Below are 10,770 nucleotides of genomic sequence, written 5' to 3'. Positions count from 1 at the left end.
GCCTGTAATCCCAGGCTGAGGGGGGCAGATCACCTGAGGTCAGGAGATCGAGACCAGCGAGACCAACATGGAGAAACCCTGTCTCTACTAATACAGAATTAGCTGGGCGTGGTGGTACATGCCTGTCATCCCAGCTACTCAGGAGGCTGAGGCAGGAGAATTGCTTGAACCCGGGAGGCAGAGGATGTGGTGAGCCAAGATCGCACCATTGCACTCCAGCCGGAATAACAAGAGCAAAAGTCCGTCTCAAAAAAAAAAAAAATTCTATGAAATTGTATTGGTGAATAGTGGGAGGATGGGTTCAGTTTTGAAGGTAATAATCACATCAATCTCTCATGTGAATTCTGTCAGGAAAAAGTATAAACAAGTTTCGAATGGGGGAAAAAGATTCCTGGGTACTTTGTCAAGGGCATTTTTCATTGATTTTGTGTTATCTTACAACTCTTCAAATTACAGAAAATTGAGAATAGTCGAAATGATTTTCATCCATAGAAATACAAATGAACTATGTTCAGTGGAATGCAATTGATCATTGCTCTGAATATTGACAGGTTTTTAAAAAATCTATTGGGTTGGGCGTGGTGGCTCACATAATCGCAGCACTTTGGGAGGTTGAGGCGGATGGATCACTTGAAGCCAGGAGTTCGAGACCAGCCAGGCCAACAAACCCTGTCTCTACTAAAAATACAAATAAATAAATAAAATCTGGGCATGGTGTCGCACCCCTGTAATTGCAGCTACTCAGGAGGCTGAGGCAGGAAAATTGCTTGAAACTGGGAGGTGGAGGCTGCAGTGAGCTGGGACCGTGCCCTGAATTCCAGCTTGGGCAAAAGAGCATGACTCTGTCTCAAAAATAATAATAAAAAGAATAGACTCTTTAAGTCTAATAAGAAAAATTTACAATCTATTTTCTCTGAAGCCTGCTACCTGGAGGTTTTATCGGTGTGACAAAAGCTTGGTCTTCACAACCCTTTGTCACACTACTTTCTGTTGATAATAACTCTTTCAACCAATTGCCAATCAGAAAGTCTTGTAATCTAGCAATGCTTGGAAGCACCCCCACTTTCAGTTGTTTTGCATTTCCAGAGCAACCCGATGTATTGACTGATGTCTCACATCTCCTTGAAATGTATAAAGCCAAGTTGTAGCCAAAACACCGTGGGCACATATTCTCAGGATTTCCTGAGGGCTGTGTCACAGGCCATTGTTCATTCACATTTGGCTCAGAATAAGTCCTTTCAAATATTTTACAGAGTTTGACTCTTTTCATTGACAACATTAACACCACCCAAAAGAGAAACGTGAGCCAAAGAAGGTAAAAACTCTTAACACTTACTTAATCATTCCTCTTCCTATGGGAAAAGCAAAGGATAGGTGGAAAACGTGCTGAAGTATCTTCTTGATTATTCCAAGAGGCATCTGTAAAATGGGAAGGATAAAGTTCCTCTTAAAGAGTAGTTTTGTAAAATTCTGCAACTTTATTTTTTTCTAATAATAGAGATGGGGTTTCACCATCTTGGCCAGGCTGGTCTTGAACTCCTGACCTCATGATCTACCCACCTCAGCCTCCCAAAGTGCTGGGATTACAGGCATGAGCCAGCATGCCCAGCCTCTGTAACTATTTTTTAACAAAAATTAACTTTTTTTTTTTTTTTCCCGAGACAGGTTATTGCTCTGTCATCTAGGCTGGAATACAATGATGTGATCACAGCTCACTGCACCCTCCACCTCCGGGGCTCACATGATTGATTCTCCTACCTCAGCTTCCCAAGTAACTGGGACTACAGACATGCACCACCACTCCTGGCTAATTTTTTATTTTTCTTTCTTTCTTTCTTCTTTTTTTTTTTTTTGTTGTAGAGATGGAGTCTTACTATGTTGCCCAGGCTGGCCAATGATCCTCCCACGTCGGCCTACCAAAGTGGTGGGATTATAGGCATAAACCACTATTCCCAGCCTAAAATTAACCTTTTAAAATCTAATATAACAGTCTTAGAAAAGTCATTTATGGCAGCATCCTTGCTTTTTCTCCTCTATAAATTAACAGGAGAAGCAGCTCCTATCTATTCGTCCTCCTCCTCATACTATCTTACTTTTTCTAACTCACCTGGGTCTCCAAAAGGAACTGTAATTTTTTATAGGGTCATCAAAGGTACACTTAGCTGCTCATTTGAACAAATCCTCATTAGGGCAGTGGCTGTACATGAACATGTTATATTATGCCCTGTACTTTTATGTATTTAATAATCATAATAGAAATGTCATGACAATTAGTTTCATTTCTCTGACACAAGCTTTTAACTTTCATTTCATACCTCACCCTCCCACAGTTAAGTATGGCAGGAATCTGGGACAGTTTGGAAGTACTGTACTTAAAACTATTTGGTTCAGGGGCCGGGCGCAGTGGCTCACCCCTGTAATCCCAGCACTTTGCAAGGCTGAAGCGGTGGATCACTTCAGGTCAGGAACTCGAGACCAGCCTGGGCAACATACGCCAGGTTCCTGCCAATGAATTTTTGATTACGTTTGGGAGAAGGTACAGTTTTCCTATTTCATTCAGTGGTTTAATGGTACTCAATGTTGACTGAAGAGACAACACGGTAATGATGAGATGTCAAAACGAGTGTGAATGTGCGTAATTTATGAAAGGCATTTTTGAGGACTAGTTACATGAATTTTGAGAAAATAGGAGAGCAGAGAACCTGTGTAAGATTTTTAAGCAGACTGCACTGTCATGAGCCATAGGGTTGTGAGGCTGGGAGGAAAGCGCTTCCGGAAGTATCCAAGGGGAGGGCGTGGATCTGGCACACTGCGTGTCAGCCTGGTCGAGGATAGCCCCTCCTCTCCATTCCCTCGGCCAGGCCGGAAGCTACCTGGGTCCCGAATCTCGCTACTTCCGGATTATCTCGCCTTGCAGCACAGAGACCAACCGCTACTCATCTCTGCCTTTTATTGACTGTGTTTTGCCTCAAATCTCGCGGCTTCGTAAAAATATCGCGATACTTCCGCTTTTAATGTTTTCAGTTTGGACAATCACTTTGAGAAAAATTTTAAAGCCGATTCCTAAAAATACACGTTAGTGGTTGTTGATGCCTACTGCTGAGATCAAGATATCTTAAAGAGGGAGGAAAAGAACAAAACGAATGTGTCAGAAGTGGGATTCGAACCCACGCCTCCATTGGAGACCAGAATCCCCAGCACCGGGAAGCTCAGCTTGAGTCTGGCGCCTTAGACCACTCGGCCATCCTGACACGCTGTAAAACAAGCGCGATTTTTTTGATAATATAGAGATCAACGAGCACTGTGTCTGTGACGCGCACGCAGAAACGCGATGACGTCATGTTGCTTGGTAACGGAAGAAAAAGCCACCTGTGGATTGAAACCGGAAGAGACTATGGAGCTGCAGAAAATGTTTATGCGTAAAACTGGGTCAAGTCTCTGACGGGCCTTACGACTGTCATCCCCATCTCGAAAAACGCGTGCAAATGTGTTTTATTGCGCGCAGCCTGCCAGGTTTCGGGAAGGAAAGGCCCTCTTGTGTCTGGTCGCTGTGTCGGCTCTCCAGCGCCTGCTGTTGTCTCAAATCCTGACGGTACTCAGCGACCCCCAGGACTTAATTCTTGGGAAGACGGTGAGGAGCAAAACAAAACCCTGACCACAGACCCCTCGCTATGCAGGGTCCACTTTTATCTAGCTCCTGCATTCTGGCCCCGTGTCACCGCCTTGCCGTTGGTCTGTGTCTTGGGCTCTGAAAATGGCGGCCGGGAAGGTCCGTGCAGGGGCCGTCGGTGCAAGGCCGGTGTCAGGGCCGAGGATCTGCGTCCCAGGTTCGGGAAGCTCCGGGAGCCACGCGCTCTCCCGCGGCCTTCCTGCTCGCTCTCGGAAGTTCCCGATTCACGGGCTCCAACGTGTCCACTGCCCGGCACATTTTAATAGGTAAAAAATAACAAGGTCTTTTTTTTTGTAGAGACGGGGTTTCACCATGTTGACCAGGATGGTCTCGATCTGTTGACCTCGTGATCCACCCGCCTCGGCCTCCCAAAGTGCTGGGATTATAGGCGTGAGCCACCGCGCCCGGCCAAGGCCTTTTTTTTTTTTTGAGACGGAGTTTCGTTCTTGTTACCAAGGCTGGAGTGCAATGGCGCGATCTCGGCTCACCGCAACTTCCGCCTCCTGGGTTCAGGCAATTCTCCTGCCTCAGCCTCCTGAGTAGCTGGGATTACAGGCACGCGCCACCATGCCCAGCTAATTTTTTGTATTTTTAGTGGAGACGGGGTTTCACCATGTTGACCAGGATGGTCTCGATCTCTTGACCCCGTGATCCACCTGCCTTGGCCTCCCAAAGTGCTGGGATTATAGGCGTGAACCACCACACCCGGCCCAATAAGGCCTTTTTAAAAAATTAAATTAAAATTATCCACTATCTCACTAGTCAGAGGTAACGATTAACATTTTTATAGTCTTTGATATGGCATACATTTTTTTCAAAAAAAAGGGTCATGTGTGGTACGTAATTTGCAAACTTGTTTTTAAAACGAATATATTATGAACATATATATTTGCTAAATACTATAGATATTTTGTATAAATCTTAATAACTGCTCCCGGCACATTTTAATAGGTGAAAAAAAAGGACTTTTTTTTTTTTTTTTTTGAGACGGAGTTTGCTCTTGTTACCCAGGCTGGAGTGCAATGGCGCGATCTCGGCTCACCGCAACCTCCGCCTCCTGGGTTCAAGCAATTCTCCTGCCTCAGCCTCCTGAGTAGCTGGGATTAGAGGCACACGCCACCATGCCCAGCTAATTTTTTGTATTTTTAGTAGAGACGGGTTTCACCATGTTGACCAGGATGGTCTCGATCTCTTGACCTCGTGATCCACCCGCCTCGGCCTCCCAAAGAATTTTTGTATTTTTAGCAGAGACGGGGTTTCACCTCGTTGACCAGGATGGTCTCCATCTCTTGACCTCGTGATCCACCCGCCTAGTCCTCCCAAAGTGCTGGGATTACAGGCGTGAGCCACCGCGCCTGGCCTAGGACCTTTTTTTTTTTAATTTAAATTACCCACTATCGCACTAGTCAGTTCCCGATTCAAGGGCTCCATCATGTCCACTGCCAGGTCGGGGACACGGCGGTAGTTTCTAAGCGCCTACCCACTTTTTCCAGCTGTTCCTTAGCCTTTGCCAAGCAATCCAAGCTCCAAGCCAGGAAGTCCCGAGGTCGCAAACTTCAGTGGAGGCCTGAAACTAAACAGAAATGACTCCTTCAGGTAGAACAGAGTCCGAGAGGCCCGGGACACTGCTAAAATAACGTGTGCAGACCAACACCGCCCAGGTGGCAGTGCCTGGCAAACACGGTACAGGTGCAATACATGTATTTTAACTCAACCGTCATAACTCTTGTATTTGGGGCTGTGAAATTCAGATAGAGGAAATATAAAGTTGGATGTTTTAATTAGATTTTGTCCCAATAGGTTACTTTCTGTGTTTATTAATAACATAAAACATTTTCCTTTTCCTTTTTGTAAGGCAAAGCTTAGGTCTTTCTGCATGGAAAATAGCCTGAGTTTCAGTAGGCTCTATCTTAATTTCCACAGACTTTCTTTGTTTCATATCTTATTTTTGATAAAGACAAAGTTAGTCGTGAGAATAACAGTGAAGACTGGTTCCCCAGCCTCCCTCCAACACATGAAATTTCTATATTTTCTTTCGATTGGAAGGAAGTTGTCCAGGAAGTGATTCCCAACTTGACAACTGTAATCCCCTAACTATTCATACTACTTTTTTCTAATTGCATAGTACACACAAATTGTAGAACAAACAGACATGCCAAGATTAAAATTATCCACTGTCTCACTAGTCAGAGGTAACTATTACATTTTTATATAGTCTTTCATATGGCATACATTTTTTCCAGAAAAATGGTCATGCGTAGTACATAATTTGCTAACTTGCTTTTTAAACGAATATATGATGAACGTATATATTTGCTAAGTACTATAGATATCTTGTATAAACTTAACAGCAGATATTCCATATCAAACTGGTGTTCTTGAATACTGGATTCTAATTTTTTATTTTCATGAGCAATGCTGTAAAAACTATCCTTGCATAAGTATTTCCAAACATCCGTAATTATTTCCTTAACTTTCTAGAAGTGAAAACAGTATATCAATGTTTATCCAGTTTTTTGCTGTCGTTGTTTTGAGATGGAGTTTCTCTCCTGTTGCCCAGACTGGCCCAGCTAATTTCGTGTTTTTAGTAAAGACAGGGTTTCTCCGTGTTGGCCAGGCTGGTCTTGAATTCCCGACCTCAGGTGATCTGGCCCCTCTTGGCCTCCCAAAGTGCTGGGATTGCAGATGTGAGCCACCGCGCCCAGCCTGTTTATCAAGTTTTTAAAACTTTATTTAATATATACTGTCCAACTGCCTGCCAAAAAACAAACAATGAAGCAATTTACATACCCCAAACCTAACACCCAACATTAGTGATTATATGTTTGTTTGTTTTGAGACTGAGTCTTGCTCTGTTGGCTAGGCTGGAGTGCAGTAGCGTAATCTTGACTCGCTGCAACCTCCGTCTTCTGGGTTCAAGTGATTGTCCCAACTCAGCCTCCCGAGTAGTTTAGGATTACAGGCGCGCGTCAGCACGCCTGGCTAATTTTTGTATTTTTAGTAGAGATGGGGGTTTCACCATGTTGGCTAGGCGTTTCGAACTCCAGACATCAGGTGATCCGCCTTGGCCTCCCAAAGTACTGGGATTACAACTGTGAGCCACCAAGCCCGGACATAATTTTATGTTTGAAATGGTTTCAAGTTCTCTTGAAATAAGGTAAAGTATAATTAAATATGTAAATATTTTAAACTATTTATTACACAATAAGACTCCCCATAGGAGTCTTTTTTTTTTTTTTTGAGACTGAGTCTTGCTCTGTTGCCAGGCTGGAGTGCAGTGGTGGGATCTTGGCTCACTGCAACCTCTGCTTCACGTGTTCATGCGATTCTCCTGCCTCAGCTTCCCGAGTAGCTGGGATTATAGGTGCAAGACACCACACCCCAGCTAATTTTATATTTTGTAGAGATGGGATTTCACCATGTTGGTCAGGCCGGTCTTGAACTGCTGACCTCAGGTAATCTGCCACCTCTGCCTCCCAAAGTGCTGGATTACAGGTGTGAGCCACCAAGCTCAGACACGATTTTATGTTTTAAATGGTTTTAAGTCCTTTTTGGAATAAGGTAAAATATAATTAAATATGTAAATATTTTAACTATTTACTAATAATATTTATTACACAATAAAACTCCCCATGGGCCTTTTTTTTTTTTTTTTGACAGTCTCTCTCTGTCACCAGGCTGGAATGCAGTGGCAGGATCTCAGCTGACTGCAACCTCCTCATGTGTTCACGGGATTCTCCTGCCTCAGATGGCTGAGTAGCTGGGGTTACAAGCGCAAGACACCATGCCCAGCTAATTTTATATTTTTAGTAGGCATGGGGTTTCACCACGTTGGCCTGGATTGTCTCCATCTCTTGACCTTGTGATCCGCCCGCCTTGGCCTTCCAAAGTGCTGGGATTTTCTACATTTTAATGGAAACATCAGCAAGAGGAATTTTAAAAGGCCTGACAAATTATTTAAAGAGGGAATCGGGGTAATAAAAAGGAAAGAAGCTGACCGTGGTGGTCTATGACAATGAAGAAAAAAAAACAGGATTCACTTTCCAACCTTGAAATGAGTCCCTTGACTGTTTTGTGTGAGGCTTATATAACTAGATTTCCTGGCCAGGCGCAGTGGCTCACACCTGTAATCCTAGCACTTTGGGAGGCTGAGGTGGGTGGATCACCTGAGGTCAGGAGTTCAAGACCAACCTGGCCATCATGGTGAAACCCCACCTTTAATAAAAAAAAAATAATAACTAGATTTCCTGTTATGTCCAGGATTACTTGAGATTAACAGGGACAGGTGGAAATTGAGATGAGGCTATATTTAATTGAGATTGACTGTAAATTGGTAGTTGTTGAAGTTGGGAGATGATATAGGAGGGTTTGCTGTATATTTTCTTCCTTTTTGTGTATGCTTATTATTATTATTATTATTATTTTTTGAGATCGAGTTTCGCTCTTGTTGCCCAAGATGGAGTGCAATGGCGCGATCTCAGCTCACTGCAACCTCCGCCTCCTGGGTTCAAGCAATTCTGCCTCAGCCTCCTGAGTAGCTGGGATTACAGCCACGCGCCACCATGCCCGGCTAATTTTTGCATTTTTAGTAGAGACAGGGTTTCACCATGTTGACCAGGATGGTCTCGATCTCTTGACCTTGTGATCCACCTGCCTCAGCCTCCCAAAGTGCTGGGATTACAGGCGTGAGCCACCACGCCCGGCTCGTGTATGCTTAAAGATTTACATAGTGAAGAGTTCATTCAACACAGAAAAAAAGAAAATCACCAAGTCTCATTGAAAGCGCCTATGTTAATATTTTGGCATATTTCTTCCCAGTTTTTAAGGAAATATGTAAGTTGAAATCTTTCTAAATTAGTATTTCTCACTTTTTTCTCTTACATTCCTTTTGTGCCTCAGAACCCTGACTTGGGTTTGGCAATCACGTCCCATACAAATCCAAGTCCTGCACATCCTCTGAACAAAGAATCTGGCAGAGATGCATTTATCTGAAAAGGATACCTTCAAATGTCCTGCTTACATTTCAAACATCAAAATGCAAAATTAATTCAGCAGATAAGCCAGTCCTAAAAACAGATCTTTCCCTGTTTTTCTCCAACAGGGAAAGAGGAAACATAATGGGCAATACTGCCAAGTCCAAGTCCTGTTTGGCCTGGCATGGTGGCCCATGCCTGCAATCCCAAAACGTGGGGAGGCTGAGGAGGGAGAATCCCTTGAGCCCAGGAGTCTTAGGCTGCAGTGAGTGATGATCTCACCACTGCACTCCAGCCTGGGTGACAAAGTGAGACCGTTTTGCTAATGCTGATTTGGATGGGATTTATTATCCCTATAGGCTTCATATAGGAGGAACTTCTGCAACATAGTGCAGGATCTAGTAAGTTACTTACATAATTAAGTCAAAATTTATTGCAGGACCGAGCTGGTGGGCAAGTCTCTTAGTGTCAAGAAAAAGGGCACTAAGAAACAGCCCCAGCATTCTGGCTTCCTCTTAAATTACTGTGGTCTGCATTGAGGGCCCCTGGACCCCAAGTTTCGCTTCTCCCCAAATCATCTTTAGTTGTCCTCTACCTTTTTTCACGTTAGCCTCCCCCTCTCCTAATTGGCTAACTTTTCAAAGGACAGAAGCCATGTTCTCTTGTATTCTCTTCAGGAGCAAGTTCAGCTGGGGCACCCAACACTGGCTAATTGTCTATTTGAATAAAAGAAAGTCTTTCATTTGTGGAAAAAGCAGTTCACTCACCACTGGTATACTAAGAACATTTTGAGTTTTGGGTTTGTATTTTGCTGGGAGGAGACAGGCGATTTCCATCTATACTCTTTGGTCTGGATCTCCGATAACTAAAGGCATTAGCACATGGCTCTCATTTACCATCTGATAGCTATTTGCTCTTAATTTCACAGTGCCTTAAGTGTGAGGCACTTACATGCATTCTCTCATCTTCTCACTTAATTATACATGGTGGAGGGTAGAGGCCATGCTCAGTTTCCCTTTGTTCTTTGGACCTATCTCTTCTAGGCCTTGTCTGCTCTTCGGGAAGATGGTCTTCTTTGCATGTTGGCCTGTATCGGAAAAAACAAGAGCACCTAAAGGCACACAGGCATGTGCACATGCATGCACGCAGATACACACTTCCTGGAACAGCAAAACAATTAAGGAGGAGTCATTGAAACCCTAATGTATAATTTTTTTTTTTTTTGAGATGGAGTTTTGCTGTTGTTACCCAGACTGGAGTGCAATGGCACGATCTCGGCTCACTGCAACCTCCGCCTCCTGGGTTCAGGCAATTCTCCTGCCTCAGCCTCCCGAGTAGCTGGGACTACAGGTGCGCACCACCATGCCCAGCTAATTTTTGTATTTTTAGTAGGGACGGGGTTTCACCATGTTGACCAGGGTGGTCTCGATCTCTTGACCTCATGATCCACCCGCCTCGGCCTCCCAAAGTGCTGGGATTATAGGTGTGAGCCACCTGGCCCGAAACCCTAATGTATAATTAACAATTGCAGATGTTTTGAGGAAAGAGAGGAACTAGAAGAATCAGGGTGCGCCCCGTATCTTCCTTTAGTGATTCAATTCATGGACTTATGAACTCAAAAGTGGCTTACCTTTCTGCAGACGAGTAGACTTAAAATCACAAGTTCATTTAACCCGATTCAAAATGGCAGGCTTTTAAAACTAAAAATAAATACCGATTAACACACCAGGCACATGAACTAGAAGATAACCAGTAACACCTGTCAACCTATGCCGTCTCCTCTGTCCCATCTCCCCTCACTCCATAGGTAACCGTGCTATTCTTCCTGTTATAAAGGGCATTATAAAGTATAGGTCTTCTGAGACTTTTTTCACTAGGCACTGTTAGTGAAATTCTTCGTCCTCATAGGTATATCCCCATTCAAATTGCAAGAAACTTTCTTGAATCCAACAAGATTGTTTATCACTGGTCCAGCTGATGCTGCTCCTAAAGCACTAGGTCTCCTGGGAATAAAATAGACCCAGTGTGGGATTCTCTAAGTAGCTTGGAGCGAGCTCTGTCACTGGGCAGCAACAACCGAAGGGCCATCCCAAGAGCATGTTTCTTTGGACTGATGCCAGGTGTCCT

At 43.9% G+C, this 10,770-nt stretch overlaps 1 non-coding gene across 1 annotated transcript; it reads right to left on the bottom strand.

Annotated features, from left to right (window-relative positions):
* Positions 1-3,146: 3,146 nt before the first annotated feature.
* Positions 3,147-3,251, bottom strand: TRNAL-CAA (transfer RNA leucine (anticodon CAA)). Its single transcript has 2 exons — positions 3,214-3,251; positions 3,147-3,191 (listed from the first exon to the last, which is right to left on the bottom strand). It is a non-coding gene; the product is annotated as a tRNA-Leu (tRNA).
* Between the last annotated feature and the right edge of the window lie 7,519 nt (positions 3,252-10,770).

Source organism: Callithrix jacchus, chromosome 4 (assembly GCF_049354715.1).
Source record: "Callithrix jacchus isolate 240 chromosome 4, calJac240_pri, whole genome shotgun sequence".
Classification (NCBI taxonomy): domain Eukaryota; kingdom Metazoa; phylum Chordata; class Mammalia; order Primates; family Cebidae; genus Callithrix; species Callithrix jacchus.
This window is presented reverse-complemented; position numbering and strand designations above follow the sequence as displayed.